This window comes from Nuphar pumila, chromosome 7 (assembly GCF_984573655.1).
Source record: "Nuphar pumila chromosome 7, dmNupPumi1.hap1.1, whole genome shotgun sequence".
Classification (NCBI taxonomy): Eukaryota; Viridiplantae; Streptophyta; class Magnoliopsida; order Nymphaeales; family Nymphaeaceae; genus Nuphar; species Nuphar pumila.
This window is the reverse complement of record NC_143255.1, coordinates 72,066,642-72,084,669: the sequence shown is the minus strand read 5'-3', so window position 1 is coordinate 72,084,669 and position 18,028 is coordinate 72,066,642.

Here is an 18,028-nt window from a genome sequence, read left to right as displayed (position 1 = left end):
TGTCAAAAAGACATTATGCATAGAAAGAATACTTATCATAAAAATATTGAAAAATGTTAAATACGAGTATTTTTCTCCAATAATGGAGACAAGTTTTCTCCCCCTTTGTCATAGACAAAAAGGAAGGGATCAAAGTAAGAGAGTTATTACAGACCAAAATTAATTAAAGTTATTACAGTAAAAAAGATAAATTATTACAGTCCAAAAACAAATGAGTTTATTCCGAAGGTGGAGAGGATTGAAGTGAAGAGTTGGCTTGATCCGGCTGGAGGGTCTGTAGAGTCTGCTGCAACGAGGCTTGATTGCAAAGTATGTGATCCTGAGAACGCTGGACATCCATCAGTGCAGAAAAGTAATCAAAGTTGGATGTTGGATCTTCTTCATCAGAGCTGGGAGGGTGGAGGGACCTTAGATTGAAGGAAGTAGCATTGAGGACCTGAGAGGGATAGAGGATAGCTTCATTTTGAAGGGGTACTTTGAAGTATTTTAAAATGGGAGTTATAAAACACTTGAAAAGAAGAGGCTTGAATTTTTGATAGCGAATAAAAAGTGCGAAAAGAATGTCGGACCAATTTATCTGAGTAGAACAAAAAATTGCATAGATGAGGAGAGAGATTTTTCTTGGCACTAATCCCTTGCGTGGAGGCTTGGGATAGATATTGTGGAGAAGAATCTGGGCAAGTAGTTGAGCATGAGGTTGGAGATTCCTCATGTGTAATACCCAAAATTTTCAATGATTTATAAATTCTGAAGAAAATTCAAGTTTTAATTTTTATTTATTCTGAATGTGAATTATAGTATTAAAACCCTTATTTTTATGGTTAGTATTGTTCAAAGTAAAGATCTGAATATATATTTAAAATCCTGACAAAATTTTGTTGAGGCTTGTTCGAAAATCAGAATTTAGGGACATTCTAGTCATTAATCAAATTGTAAAAGGGTAGCTTAGTAATTTGCCAATTCAGTGGCATTTTTCGGTAAAATACCCAACTATATAAGGTCAAAATAGTAATTTTTCTTTTAAGGATATTTTCAGGGAATTAATAAAATTGTCAGGGACGAAAATGGTAATTTACCATTTTCAATGGCAGGCTATGTAAATTATTGAACTACTGAAGGACAATCAAGTAATTCTAAATTCCCTTATGGCAGTTCTAAAAGATGGGATTTGAATTAGGGTATGAAAGGTATAAAAAAAATAGCAATCAAATAAAATATAATATTTTATATTAAAATATTCAAGAGACCATGGTTTTGGAAAACCACTGGCCCAAAACCAAGGGCAACCATGGTTTTTCCAAAACCATGAGCTGACAAGTGTCACCTCACAATGAGGAGGTGACACCCATCCCTTTTCTCTCTCTGACACATGTCAAAAAAATGAATAAAATATTAAAAAAATGACAAGTGTCAAAATAAATTAATATTTTAATTAAATTAGGTGACAAATGTCACCAAAATGGGCCCCACAAGGGGGGGCGACCTCCCTTCTCTCTCCTATAAATACCCCTCACCCCCTCTCTCTCTACCCAAGTCCAAGACTCCTTCTCTCTCTAAGATCTCTCTCTCTCTCCTACTTTCTCTCTCTACCTTTGAATTTCTCTCTCTAGATTTTAGTTTAAAAACTCTGTAGAATCTCAGATTTTTTCTGAGAAACCTATTCTATCCCTTTTCCTCTTCCCTTAAGCGAAGTTCGTTCTTCTGCAAGAAGCTTTGTCAGATCAGAAACAGCCTCGGAAGCGCTGCCTACAGGAGTTCTGCTAAACTTAGCAGAAAGGTCGGATTTGGATAGCGGAAGCGCTGCTCAAATCAACTAAACAAGGTTAGTATTTAGAAACCCTCTTCTAAATTTGAATTTATACTTTCTGAGCTTCCCTATTCTCTTTCTGAACCCCAACTCTATTTCTTTTGGATTTAAATTTTGGCAATTTTGCCAAAATTTAATCCAACCCAGCCTTTACATAGAGGAAGCTCTGTTCAAATTTTTCTAAATATTTTTAAGTATTCCGAACTACTTTAGCAGTAGTTCTGGCAAAATTTTAAAAAAGACTTTTGAAAAATTGAGTTTTTATAACCGAAGTTCTGTCAAAATGATTTAAAGATTTTTGAAAAAAGTAGAATTAGTATAGCAGTAATTCTGACTAAATTTTTAAATAATTTCTGAAAAAGATTAATTATTTTAATTAGAATTCTGGCAAAAGTTTTTCAGATAGTTTAGAAATTTTCAGTTTATTTAGTAGAAGTTATATCAAAATTTTTATAACTATTTCAGAAAAAAATCGATTTTTATAAAGGAAATTCTGTTAAAATTTTCAAAAATCCTTTTAAATATTTAAATCAATTTTTTTGAAAAACCTTTATAAAAATATTTGTGACGCAAAGTCATGTTCGAATTCTTACAACTCGAATTCAAGTTCAAACCCTTTTTCGAACATTTGAGTTATTACAGAGGAAACTCTGTGAAAATTCTTATAAAAGTTTTAAAGTCAATTACAAATAAATTTTTAGATTTTTAATAATTTCTTCAAAAGATACTTCTTTAAAATATAGGGCAAATACTACTCAAAATTTGATATAAAAATATTAACTAATATAATGAATTCTATCAGATTAAATCAAAGCACGAGCGCTTTATCCTGTTCTCCTTAAGTTCTATCAAAATCCAAGTAAGTTATTCTATCAAAATCTTATAATTTTTTATTAGACATGCTTTTGATTCATGTTTTTAATTCATGCATGATTATCTAAATTTGATTCTTGATCAAATGCATATTTTAATATCCGCATGAATAAATATTTGTTTTGAATGACAAGATTTTCAATCTTATGATTTGAATAAAATTTGGATGGATACTATGATCAAAACTTTGATTTTGATAAAAGAATTTTGTATAGCATGTTGATTTTTGAAAGATTTTATTGTTGCGGGAGTCATGTCTATACAAACTTAATTCTCGCATTCATAGGCGAATGCTCGTTGTGATAGAGCAAAATTCTGGATGGGCTGGATACATATGAACCGTGTTTATTTGAAAGGAATGATTTGGCTATTGAGCCTAGTTTTTGAAAAGATGAAAAGTCCTATAAAAGAATCCTTCAAGCCCATCTAGGTTTAGCCTACCCTGGAAGGGGTAGTGGTACAACCAGGAGTGACATTGTGAAGATGATGATTGTTGGGAGCGATAGATTCCCTGGACCTCCTGTCACTCGGGTTGAGGAGGTCGAGACAACGGGTCTCAAGGCTGCCGCATGCCAGTGGATGCATCCAACTCTCCTTGTTTGCTCGCCATTGCTGAGAATCTTCCCGGTCGTTGACCCGGCATGGGAGCCCGTTTCACTCAGGTATCCGGGTAATCCACAATAGAATAATATACCCCCAGAATACTTAGTTTGAGATCGGAGTACTCTCCACCGTACCAGGAGGGCGTTAATATCGAACAATGACCTTTTTCTTTCACAGAATTTGATCTGAGATTATGCATTGTTGATATAACAGATAATCATGTTTTAAATTGTTTTAAATTGTTTTTAATTGCATAATTATTCTTAAATGAATGCATTTCGATTTATAAATTATTGAAATCATGCTTAATATTTGAATTGTATGGTTTTGATTAATGACTTACTTGGCTATCATAAGTCTAACCCCGTTTTATGGGAATTTCAGGTTCAGATATGGAATAGGAAATCTTACAATGGATGTTGGACAAGTGTGGCATTGAAGAATCCAGATTCCCATGATCCTGAGATTAATTTAGGATTTATTTTAAATTTAATCCTAAATGTTTTCATTTTTGAACCTTGTGAAAAGACTATGTATATAATGTTGATATAAATTATTGTTGTTTTTGTTGTTAATTGGAATGTGACGTGCCTGAGGTTTAGGAAACCGAAAATCAAAAGTTATTTCTGCTGTTTAAAAAAAAAAAACTGCATTTTTAAAGGTTTTAAAACCCCGGGGCGTTACAGTTGGTATCAGAGCAGAGTTTTGGGAAATCTGGTTCGAGATCCACCTTGTTCATACATTACACTGTAAGTATGTACTTTAGATTTTTATTTTATTATTATTGTTAAATCATTATTCTTCTTATAGATGACTCCTCAAGATCTGGTCAATATCATTAAAGAACTTGTCAAGGATGTTCAAAAGCTAAAAGAATCACAGACAGTACAAAAATGGGTGGTGGATAATTTAGAAAATCAAGTTCGAAGTCTCACAAAAGAAAAAGAAAACTTAGAAAAATGTCATAGGTGTTTACAGACCCATTTATCACAACCTTGCCCACTGGAATTGGAAGAATGTTTATTTTGTGGAGAAGTTGGGCATATAGAAAAAGAATGCCAAGTGAAGATGGGTTGCATTAAAAGACAACAAGCCGCTGAAAACCTACCAGATCAACAATCCCGTGTGGTTATTCTTGCTCCTCCTCCTCCATTGGAACCTATTGTCATTTCATCCGACTCACCCATAGTACCTGCTCCTGCACCCACTTTAAGTCCTTTGGACTTTGTATTTTCAGTCCAACCCCCTGATCCTATATATACCCCAAGAGAACCTATGAATGATCTTAGCTTATATTTAGGAAATCCAGATAAACAAGTTTATAATATAGATCCAAATGTTGCAGGACCTTCTCATCCACCAGGGCAGATTAGGAACAAGAGGAATTATTTGGGAAAATTCCTCAAGCTTTCATAGGATATCTTTTGTTAACTTTTGTTAAATATGTAAATTCTTGTAAATATGGGTTTTGATGTATATATATGTTCATATGAATAAATGTTCTTTCTACTTTAATCTAAGTCTGATTATTATTTATCAAGGATGCCTCGTCAAGCATCAAAGAAGCAATCCAAGGAGCATAATGGCCAACAAGAATTCATTATGGAAACATTAAATAATTTGGCAGCTGTTATAAGAGATCAGAATCAGAATAGGCAAGACCCAGCTACCTCTTCAAAATCCTGTCAAAGCCATAATGAAGTTTCTTATGAGAAGTTTCTCAAATTAGATCCACCTAAATTCTCAGGAAAGATGGATCCAGAAGCTGCAGAGGTTTGGATCCAAGAAATAGAAAAGATTTTTCGTGTTCTAACCGTACCTAAAGATCGTAAGGTCAATTATGCAGCATACAAATTAAAGGGAGATGCAGAAAGATGGTGGGCATCCACCTTAGAAATTAAATTTAGCAATGGATCCGTTACTTGGGAGCAATTTGTTGAAGTTTTCTATGCTGCATATTTCCCCAAGCATGAAAGAAGCCGTAAGATGAGGGAATTCCTTGAATTACTACAAGGAGGACTCTCTTTATCTGAATACATTACTAAATTCAGAAATTTAGAGAAGTATTGCCCAAATGTCTATAATACGGAAGACGAGAGGGCAATGAAATTTACTAGAGGATTGAAACCAGTTCTACGAACCAAAGTCCTCAGTAGTAGGCCAGAAACTTTAGACAAGGCGGTGGAAATAGCTACATTGATACAAGAAGATTGGGAAGAAATACAGAAGAATCAATCTGGCAGAACGGTTTCTCAATTCAGAGGCCAAAGGAGTTGGCCTAAAAGAAATTTTGAAGGAAGAAGGTTCATCCCTCCAGCAAAAAGGCCACGACAGCAGTTTCAAGTCAATCAACCACAACTACCAGCTACACAACTACCAGCTAGATCGTGTCAGAATTGCTATCGATCCCATCCAGGACAACCCTGCCCCCGAACAACTGGTGGTTGTTTATATTGTGGTAAGTCTGGCCATTTCATTAAAGACTGCTATAAAAAGGAAATGGATGATCATGCTCGAGGCCTTATTAGACCTCACGCTCAGCAACAACCCCAGTATCCGTACCAGCAACAACAACAACATCAGCAACAACAACAACCACAACAACAACAACGACCGCAGAATAAAAAAGTACCAGGTCACGTTTATGCCACCAATGTTGATCAACTACCTAAGGGTGACCTGATTCAAGGTACTTTATCTATAGCTGGACATGCTGCTTTTACTCTATTTGATTGCGGTTCAACTCATTCTTTTATTTCCAAGAAGTTTACTACTTTACTTAATATGCCTATCAAGTCTTTGAACTGTGCTCTGGAAATAGTCAACCCAGTAGGATGTAAATCTTTTTGTGGGTTATACTTGTCAAATCTAGAAGTATATATTGAAGGACAAAATTTACCTGCTGACCCAATTCTATTAGACATGTCAGATTTTGATATTATATTGGGTATGGATTGGCTACATCAACATCATGCAAGAATATTTTGTCAGGAAGGAAAAATTATTTTTTCTCAACCAGGTATTCCTAAGGTAGAATTTAGATTATCCAATTCTACTCCTAAAAATCGAGTTATTTCTTCTTTAAAGGCCCAGAAATATTTGAGGAATGGATGTACGGCCTTTCTAGTCAGCATTACTCTTGCCAGGCCAGCAGAAACTTCTCTTGAAAGTCTGGATATTGTTCGTGAATTTTTAAATGTTTTTCCTGATGAATTACCAGGACCTCCTCCACATAGAGAGATAGAATTCGGTATTGAGTTAATGCCAGGAACTGCACCAATTTCTAAAGCTCCTTATAGGATGGCTCCAGCAGAACTCACTGAATTAAAAAAACAATTATTGGAATTAATGGAGCTGGGATTTATTAGACCAAGTATGTCTCCCTGGGGTGCACCAGTATTATTTGTAAAGAAGAAAGATGGGTCATTAAGATTATGTATAGATTACAGACTTCTTAATCAAGTTACCATAAAGAATAAATATCCGTTGCCACGAATTGAAGATTTATTTGATCAATTACAGAAGGCTAAGGTATTTTCAAAGATTGATCTTAGGTCTGGATATCATCAACCTAGAATCAAGGAAGAAGACATTTCTAAGACAGCCTTTCAGACAAGGTATGGACACTATGAATTCACTGTCATGTCTTTCGGACTTACAAATGCACCAGCAGCCTTTATGGATCTTATGAACCGTGTGTTCAAACCATTTGTAGATACATTTATGATTATTTTTATTGATGATATTCTAATTTATTCTGAAAATAAGGAACAACACCAGGAACATTTAAGGATTATTTTGGATACTTTGAGGAAAAATTAGTTATATGCCAAATTTTCTAAGTGCAAATTTTGGCTGAAAAAAGTTATGTTTTTGGGTCATGTAATTTCTAAAGATGGAATCTCAGTAGATCCTGCTAAAGTGGAAGCAGTATTAGAATGGAAACAACCTAAGAATATTACAGATATTCGAAGTTTTCTTGGACTTGCTGGATACTACCGAAGATTCATTCAAGATTTCTCCCGTATAGCATCACCAATGACTAGACTTCTGAAGAAGGGTGTTAAATTTGATTGGGACATTAAATGTGAAGAAAGTTTCCAAATTTTGAAAGAAAAGCTCACTACATCTCCAGTGCTTACTTTACCCTCGGGACATGGTGGATTTGAGGTATATGCAGATGCTTCTGGTACTGGTCTAGGTTGTGTATTGATGCAACACAGAAAAGTTATTGCTTATGCATCAAGACAGTTGAAAAATCATGAGAAGAATTATCCAACCCATGACTTAGAACTTGCGGCAGTTGTTTTTGCACTAAAGATCTGGAGACATTATTTATATGAAGAACAATTTGAAGTATTCAGTGATCACAAGAGCCTCAAATATTTGTTCTCGCAGAAAGAATTGAATATGAGACAGCAACGTTGGCTAGAATTTATTAAAGACTATGAGTTCACACTTTCTTATCATCCTGGAAAGGCGAATATTGTAGCTGATGCTCTTAGTCGCAAAACTAGAGACACTTTGGCAAGTCTCATAGACAAAGAATGAAAACTTATTGAAGATTTCATTAATTGGAAACCCTTTGCAACTGATACAGGAAGGATTTTATTATCAAACTTAATTGTTCGACCAGAAATCCTCATCCGAATTATTTCTGAACAAAGTAAGGATTCTCAACATGAAGAATTTTTAGCTCGAGCCCAACAGAAAGATGATGTTTCTTTTCGACTTAAAGAAGATGGGAGTATTTTGATGAATGATCGAATATGGGTACCAAATAACCCTGAATTGAGAAATGAAATCCTTGAAGAAGCCCATAAAAGCAAGTATACTATCCACCCAGGAAGTACAAAGATGTTCAAAGATTTGCAAAGAAAGTACTAGTGGACTGGTATGAAGAGAGATGTGGCAAATTATGTTTCAAAGTGTTTGATTTGCCAACAAGTTAAGGCAGAACATCAGAAGCCAGGTAGAATGATGCAACAAATTGAAATTCCACAATGGAAATGGGAAGAAATTACTATGGATTTCATAGTGGGTTTACCAAAAACTCGAAAACAGCATGATGCAATTTGGGTTATTATTGACCGATTAACTAAATCAGCTCACTTTCTACCTATTCGTATAAGTCAATCTTTGGAAAGTCTGGCAGATTTATACATTCAAGAGATTGTAAGACTACATGGAATACCATTTTCAATTATCTCTGATCGTGATCCCAGGTTTACTTCTCGATTCTGGAATCAACTTCAGCAGGCTTTGGGAACAAAATTAAAGTTCAGTTCTGCATTTCATCCCCAAACTGATGGACAATCAGAGCGTACTATTCAAACTCTGGAAGATATGTTACGCGCCTGTATGCTAGAATGGAAAGGAGATTGGGATATTCATATTATGCTAGCTGAGTTTGCTTATAATAATAGTTATCATGCCAGTATTGGAATGGCGCCATACGAAGCTTTATATGGAAGACCTTGTCGATCGCCACTCTATTGAAATGAAATTGGTGAACAAAAGTTAGATTCACCAATGATACTACAACATTACACTCAGCAAGTAAATTTGATCCGAGACAGACTACGCGCTGCCCAGAGTCGACAAAAAGGATATGCTGATCAAAGACGGAAAGAACTCGCTTTTGAAGTTGATGATATGGTCTTCGTCAAAGTATCTCCAACCAAAAGTGTGTTCAGATTTGGAAAGAAGGGAAAGTTAAGTCCTAGATTTGTAGGACCTTTTAAGATTCTAGAACGAATCGGTGAAACTGCTTATAGAATCAAATTGCCTCCTCAGTATGCACAGATTCATAATGTATTTCATGTTTCAATGCTGCGAAAATACGTTTATGATCCATCTCATATTATCCAGCATCAAGATATAGCAATTCGAGAAGACATGACTGTTGAGGAAAAGCCTATAGAAATTATGGATAGAAGGGATCAAATTTTGAGATCAAAGACTATTCCTCTAGTTAAAGTCAGATGGCAGCATCACGGAATTGAAGAATGTACTTGGGAACCTGAAAATAGCATCAGAGAGAAGTATCCAGAATTGTTTGTTTAAATTGTACATAAATTTCGAGGACGAAATTTTTTCTTTTAGGGGGGTAGAATGTAATACCCAAAATTTTTAATGATTTATAAATTCTGAAGAAAATTCAAGTTTTAATTTTTATTCATTCTGAATGTGAATTATAGTATTAAAACCCTTATTTTTATGGTTATTATTGTTCAAAGTAAAGATCTGAATATATATTTAAAATCCTGACAAAATTTTGTTGAGGCTTGTTCGAAAATCAGAATTCAGGGACATTCTAGTCATTAATCAAATTGTAAAAGGGTAGCTTAGTAATTTGCCAATTCAGTGGCATTTTTCGGTAAAATACCCAACTATATAAGGTCAAAATAGTAAATTTTCTTTTAGGGATATTTTCAGGGAATTAATAAAATTGTCAGGGACGAAAATGGTAATTTACCATTTTCAATGGCAGGCTATGTAAATTATTGAACTACTGAAGGACAATCAAGTAATTCTAAATTCCCTTATGGCAGTTCTGAAAGATGGGATTTGAATTAGGGTATAAAAGGTATAAAAAAAATAGCAATCAAATAAAATATAATATTTTATATTAAAATATTCAAGAGACCATGGTTTTGGAAAACCACTAGCCCAAAACCAAGGGCAGCCATGGTTTTTCCAAAACCATGAGCTGACAAGTGTCACCTCACAATGAGGAGGTGACACCCATCCCTTTTCTCTCTCTGACACATGTCAAAAAAATGAATAAAATATTAAAAAAATGACAAGTGTCAAAATAAATTAATATTTTAATTAAATTAGGTGACAAATGTCACCAAAATGGGCCCCACAGGGGGGGGCGACCTCCCTTCTCTCTCCTATAAATACCCCTCACCCCCTCTCTCTCTACCCAAGTCCAAGACTCCTTCTCTCTCTAAGATCTCTCTCTCTCCTACTTTCTCTCTCTACCTTTGAATTTCTCTCTCTAGATTTTAGTTTAAAAACTTCGTAGAATCTCAGATTTTTTTCTGAGAAACCTATTCTATCCCTTTTCCTCTTCCCTTAAGCGAAGTTCGTTCTTCTGCAAGAAGCTTCGTCAGATCAGAAACAGCCTCGGAAGCGCTGCCTGCAGGAGTTCTACTAAACTTAGCAGAAAGGTCGGATTTGGATAGCGGAAGCGCTGCTCAAATCAACTAAACAAGGTTAGTATTTAGAAACCCTCTTCTAAATTTGAATTTATACTTTCTGAGCTTCCCTATTCTCTTTCTGAACCCCAACTCTATTTCTTTTGGATTTAAATTTTGGCAATTTTGCCAAAATTTAATCCAACCCAGCCTTTACATAGAGGAAGCTCTGTTCAAATTTTTCTAAATATTTTTAAGTATTCCGAACTACTTTAGCAGTAGTTCTGGCAAAATTTTAAAAAAGACTTTTGAAAAATTGAGTTTTTATAACCGAAGTTCTGTCAAAATGATTTAAAGATTTTTGAAAAAAGTAGAATTAGTATAGCAGTAATTCTGACTAAATTTTTAAATAATTTCTGAAAAAGATTAATTATTTTAATTAGAATTCTGGCAAAAGTTTTTCAGATAGTTTAGAAATTTTCAGTTTATTTAGTAGAAGTTATATCAAAATTTTTATAACTATTTCAGAAAAAAATCGATTTTTATAAAGGAAATTCTGTTAAAATTTTCAAAAATCCTTTTAAATATTTAAATCAATTTTTTTGAAAAACCTTTATAAAAATATTTGTGACGCAAAGTCATGTTCGAATTCTTACAACTCGAATTCAAGTTCAAACCCTTTTTCGAACATTTGAGTTATTACAGAGGAAACTCTGTGAAAATTCTTATAAAAGTTTTAAAGTCAATTACAAATAAATTTTTAGATTTTTAATAATTTCTTCAAAAGATACTTCTTTAAAATATAGGGCAAATACTACTCAAAATTTGATATAAAAATATTAACTAATATAATGAATTCTATCAGATTAAATCAAAGCACGAGCGCTTTATCCTGTTCTCCTTAAGTTCTATCAAAATCCAAGTAAGTTATTCTATCAAAATCTTATAATTTTATATTAGACATGCTTTTGATTCATGTTTTTAATTCATGCATGATTATCTAAATTTGATTCTTGATCAAATGCATATTTTAATATCCGCATGAATAAATATTTGTTTTGAATGACAAGATTTTCAATCTTATGATTTGAATAAAATTTGGATGGACACTATGATCAAAACTTTGATTTTGATAAAAGAATTTTGTATAGCATGTTGATTTTCGAAAGATTTTATTGTTGCGAGAGTCATGTCTATACAAACTTAATTCTCGCCTTCATAGGCGAATGCTCGTTGTGATAGAGCAAAATTCTGGATGGGCTGGATACAAATGAACCATGTTTATTTGAAAGGAATGATTTGGCTATTGAGCCTAGTTTTTGAAAAGATGAAAAGTCCTATAAAAGAATCCTTCAAGCCCATCTAGGTTTAGCCTACCCTGGAAGGGGTAGTGGTACAACCAGGAGTGACATTGTGAAGATGATGATTGTTGGGAGCGATAGATTCCCTGGACCTCCTGTCACTCGGGTTGAGGAGGTCGAGACAATGGGTCTCAAGGCTGCCGCATGCCAGTGGATGCATCCAACTCTCCTTGTTTGCTCGCCATTGCTGAGAATCTTCCCGGTCGTTGACCGCTCGCATGGGAGCCCGTTTCACTCAGGTATCCGGGTAATCCACAATAGAATAATATACCCCCGGAATACTTAGTTTGAGATCGGAGTACTCTCCACCGTACCAGGAGGGCGTTAATATCGAAACAATGACCTTTTTCTTTCACAGAATTTGATATGAGATTATGCATTGTTGATATAACACATAATCATGTTTTAAATTGTTTTTAATTGCTTTATTTTTAATTGCATAATTATTCTTAAATGAATGCATTTCGATTTATAAATTATTGAAATCATGCTTAATATTTGAATTGTATGGTTTTGATTAATGACTTACTTGGCTATCATAAGTCTAACCTCGTTTTATGGGAATTTCAGGTTCAGATATGGAATAGGAAATCTTACAATGGATGTTGGACAAGTGTGGCATCGAAGAATCCAGATTCCCAAGATTCTGAGATTAATTTAAGATTTATTTTAAATTTAATCCTAAATGTTTTCATTTTTGAACCTTGTGAAAAGACTATGTATATAATGTTGATATAAATTATTGTTGTTTTTGTTGTTAATTGGAATGTGACGTGCCTGAGGTTTAGGAAACCGAAAATCAAAAGTTATTTCCGCTGTTTATAAAAAAAAAATCTGCATTTTTAAAGGTTTTAAAACCCTGGGGCGTTACATCATGTGCCAGGGAAGGTGTTTGCAGTTGGTACAGAGAAGAATTTTTCGAAGTACCGACCGGTCGAGTGGTACTATGTTGTCTAGGTTTATGCCGGTGGAAGGAAGGTTTAGAATTCTGCCTAATGAGGAAGCATTAAAGAACATCAAGCGTCTGCGTACTTTGGTGGTGATGGTAGTTTGCTCATGATCAGAGGAAAAATTTGTGTAGAAGAGTCTGACGAGTTCGGGATAGTAGGCAACTTGGGATGAAGATCCTAGTAAGTGTTTAAGTTCGGGAAGAGATCTTTCTAGGCCAAATAATGCGAAGTCGTCGTAGTGAACCAATTTCCCTGCATGAATTGGTCGTGAGCAAAGTGAGTTGTAGTGATGAAATAGATCGGGATACCTTAGATCGGCGGCAGTGATTACATTGTTTGAGGAGGAAGCCATGGCAAGAGCTTAGGAAGAACGAGCAAGAGAGAAATAAAACTTGGAAAGAGTTTGTAAGAAAATAGAGATATTCGTAGGGAATGAGATATGAATCAATCTAATAAATAGAAGAAGAAAAATAATGGTGATAAGAAATGAATGACATTGGAAGTGAAGGATTTTTAGATTTTAGCTAAAAGAGGAAATGTGTGAGTTGTAAAATAAGAAGCTTGTGAATGATAAATCAAATCAATTTTGGAAGATAGTGTATTATATTAGTATATATGTTTAGAAGGACATAGTTTCAAAATGATTTTTCTATATATCTATCAAATTTACTATGGACGAGTTTATTGAATAGTGAGAAGTGTCATGAATTGAGTATGGAGTGACATATTAAACTTAATGATTCAAGAGTTTTTAAAGATTTTCGTGAAGATCATGTAAGAAAAGTTATAAAGTGAATAATGGCCTAATAAGAACAAACAACTTTTCAAAGAATTTACTTTATGTGAAAGCTTTCCAAATGCGTGAAGGATGAATTTGGAATAGGACAAACAGGAATGTATGAGGGAATGCAATAATTTCTTATTTAAGAAGTGTATATTTTGGTATACGTAAAAAGAGTGTGAATAGATATAAAGAATGGTGATACAGATATGTAGAGAAATGAGAGTTGTCATAAAGGCCAACAATCACTTGATGTTAAATAGGAGATGACATAAAGTGGAGTCATGATAGATAAGAAATTAAGTTTTGCTTAAGGACAAGTTTTTGATGATTCTCGATTGAAGAGAGATATAAAATATATGAGAGAGTCATGATCACGGATGGAAAGGTACTACGTATAATGTAGAGAGACAGAGAGAGAGATAAAAAGGTGATGCAAATCGTACTTATGAGTGGAGTACAAGTTTTTGAAAAGAGAATTTTACAACACTTTTTCGTAAAAGATGTAAAGCATGAAGAGATGATAATAGATTGTTCTTAAGCTATGATATAATAGATGATATAGTAAAAATTATACGTAAAACATAACAACTAGATCTTTAGAAGAAGGTAAAAAGAACTAAAAAGATAATCATTCGATTTTGACTAAAATTTGAAAAGCAAGATTTCTCATAAAATAATATGTTATCATGTTGAAGGTGAACCAACTTATCGTAAGAGAAGTTTTCACAAGAGGATAAAAATAATAAAGGAGTTATGAGATGAGTGATGTGAACAATGTCATGATAACTTTTACTTTAATATAATTAGTTCTTATGGATATGAGTGAAAGGAGTCATTATGGATGTGTACTTGAAAGATGACAAGTTGAAAGACATAAAGAATGTGTCTTATAAGAGTTTAGAGTATACGTGAATATGGAAACCTAGTTTGACTAACAAAAAATCGATAAGAAGAAAAACCTTTTAAAATAAGATTTTAACATAACTTATAAGAAGTATTAATTTTAATAACTGTGATTAATTCATAAGTCACTTAGTTTGCATATTCCTAGTTCTCTTCTAATTCGTGTAAAGTCTTCATGTTTCAATGGTTTAGTGAATATGTCTGCTAACTGTTGATTAGTGGGGATGAATTCGAGTTTAATTATGTTGTTTAAGACTTGTTCTCTTAAGAAGTGGTGTCTTATTTGAATGTGCTTAGTTCGTGAGTGTAAAATAGGATTCTTAGATAAGTTTATAGCACTAGTATTATCACAGAAAAATAGTTGTATTTTCAAAATTTAAACCAAAATCTTTTAAGGTTTGTTTCATCCAGATAACTTGTGTACAAGCTAGGCTAGCAGCAATGTATTCAGCTTCAGTAGTTGATAAGGATACACAGTTTTGTTTCTTACTGAACCATGATACTAGTGAGTGCCCTAGCATATGACATGTTCCACTTGTGCTTTTTCTGTCAGATTTACTTCCAGCAAAGTCAGCATAGCTGTAAGAGATTAGATCAAATGTAGAGGATTTTGAATAGAATAATCCAAAATCAACTGTGTTTTTTAAATATCTCGTTATTCTTTTTACAGCTTTAAGATGTGATTCTTTTGGATTTGACTGAAATCTAGCACACAAGCAAACACTGAACATAATATCTGGATGGCTAGCAGTTAAATATAGTAGTGATCCTATCATACCTCGATATACCTTTGTATCCACAAACTTACCATCTTCATCTTTGTCCAAAACAGTAGTAGTGCTCATAGGAGTGGTTTTTGAAGCAGTTGAGTTCATGTTGAACCTCTTCAGAAGTTCACGAGCATACTTAGATAGATTGATGAAAACTCCATCCTTGTATTGCTTAATATGCAGTCCAAGAAAGTAGTTGAGTTCTCCCATCATACTCATTTCGAATTCCTTCTGCATGGACTTAGAAAATTCTTCACAGAAAGTGTTGTTAGTAGATCCAAAGATGATATCGTCTACATATATTTGAACAATTAGGGTATGATTATTCACTATTTTCACAAATAATGTCGAGTCTGCTTTGCCTACAGAAAAACTAGTTTTTAATAGAAAGGTTTTGAGTCTGTCATACCAAGCACGAGGTGCTTGTTTTAAGCCATATAAAGCACGTTTTAGTTTGAAAACATGATCTGGATATTGTTCATTTTCAAATCCTGGAGGTTGTTTTACATAAACTTTTTCATTTATAAAACCATTTAAAAAGGCACTTTTAACATCCATTTGATATAATTTGAAATCCATATAGCTTGCATATGCTAAAAACATTCTAATAGATTCAAGTCTAGCAACAGGAGCAAATGTTTCATCAAAATCAATACCTTCCTCCTGGTTGTATCCTTGAGCTACTAGTCTGGCCTTGTTTCTTATAACATTACCTGTTTCATCTAGCTTGTTTCTGAAGATACATCTTGTCCCAATGATCGGATGATCCTTTGGTCTTGGTACAAGATCCCAAACTTCATTCCTTTGGAATTGATTCAGTTCTTCAGTCATGGCTAGCATCCAGAACTCATCAATGATGGCTTCATCAATCTTCTTTGGTTCAAGTTGAGAAATGAATGTCATATTTGCAATCCGTTCTAGCTGAGCTCTAGTCTGAACCCCCTTTGTCAGGTCTCCCAAAATCTGCTTTTGAGGATGATCTTTGATATCGAAAAATGTTCTTTGATGATCATCTTCATTAGACTTAGCTGTGTTATCTAAAAATAAATCTGTACTTTCAACATCATCATCGTTAGTTTGCTTATGAACAGATTGATCAATAGATTCACAGAAACTAACATGCATAGATTCTTCAATAGAATTAGAACTCTTATTGAAAACCCTGTATGCTTTACTATGACTTGAATATCCTAAAAATATGCCTTCAATAGATTTAGCATCAAATTTATCTAGGCTATCTTTTGTGTTTAGGATAAAGCATTTACATCCAAAGACTTTGAAATAGTCTACTCTTGGAGTCCTGTCATAGAATAATTCATAGGGAGTTTTATTTAATTAGGGTCTAATGAGAACTCTATTTGTTATGTAGCATGCAGTATTAACAGCTTCTGCCCAAAAAGATTTAGCAAGATTATTGTGTTGGAGCATAGTTCTAGCAGATTCCTGAAGGGTTCTATTCTTTCTTTCTACTACACCATTTTGAGGTGCAGCTCTAGGAAAGGCAAAGTTATGAGAAATACCATGCAAGTTAAAAAAATTTACAAAAAGTTCATTTTCAAATTCTCCTCCATGGTCACTACAGATTTTAACAATAGAACAAGATTTTTCATTTTGTAATTTTTTACATAAAATTTCAAATTGACAAAACGTATCACTTTTGTTTTTCAAAAATATTACCCAAGTAAATCTTGAGTAGTCATCTACAATGACAAAAGCGTATTTATTGTGATTATGACTAGTTACTCTAGAAGGACCAAAGAGATCCAGGTGGAGAAGCTCTAGAGGTCTTTTGCTTGAAATGATAATTTTTTATTTAAAAGATGATTTAGACAGTTTTCCTAATTGACATGCATCACAAAAATAATCTTTTTTAAAAGATATTTTGGGTAACCCACGTACTAACTTATCTTTAGCTAATTTAGACATGTATTTAGAATTGACATGACCCATTCTCATGTGCCATAGATGTTGAGAGTCATTATTAGCTATGAGGCAATGTTCTGTGATGTTTTCTAGGTATAGTTCATATATATTATTTTTTCTTATACCTTTTAAGATAATATTTTTGTTGGTGTCTGCTATAAGACAAGCATTATGATTAAAGCTAATATTATAACCTGTATCACACATTTGACTAATACTTAGAAGGTTATGTTTTAAGCCTTTAACCAGGAGAACGTCTTTGATAAGAGGTTTATCTATATTTCCAATATTACCAATACCTATTATCAAACCTTTGTTGTTATCACCAAAGGTGACGGTTCCTCCTTCTTTTTTATAAAGAACAACAAAGAGGTCTGAATGTCCAGTCATGTGTTTTGAACATCCACTGTCTAGAATCCATCTGTTCTTCTTGTTTGGAGCCTGCAAATCATTAAGTAAAATTTCTTTTTGGTACCCAATCGGGTCCCTTTTTGTTAGACCTTGGAACCCATATCCATTTGGATTTGGGTTTGTCTACAACCTTAGAGGAGTTCAAGAAGTTAAAATTATAATACTCCTTTTTAGGTTTAGAAGAACTTTTCACAAACTTGGTCTTTTGATTCATACAAGAAGGCTTGTTGAAATGAGAGTAGCCAATACCATTTTTGTAAAAAGACACTTTTGGAGAAGATAGGAGTTTATCCAAGTTTTCTTTTCCTTTAGTAAACTTGAAAACCGTTTTCATAAGGTTCTCAGTTTTACTTTTTAATTCTGAAATTTTTACTTGCAGATTTTTAGTCTTGGAGCTGGTAGAAGAGATTTCAGAAGTAATAAGAAGATTTTTCTTTTGTAACTCAGAATTTTCAATACTGAGTTTTTCATTTTTCAAAATGAGCTCTAGATTCTCAG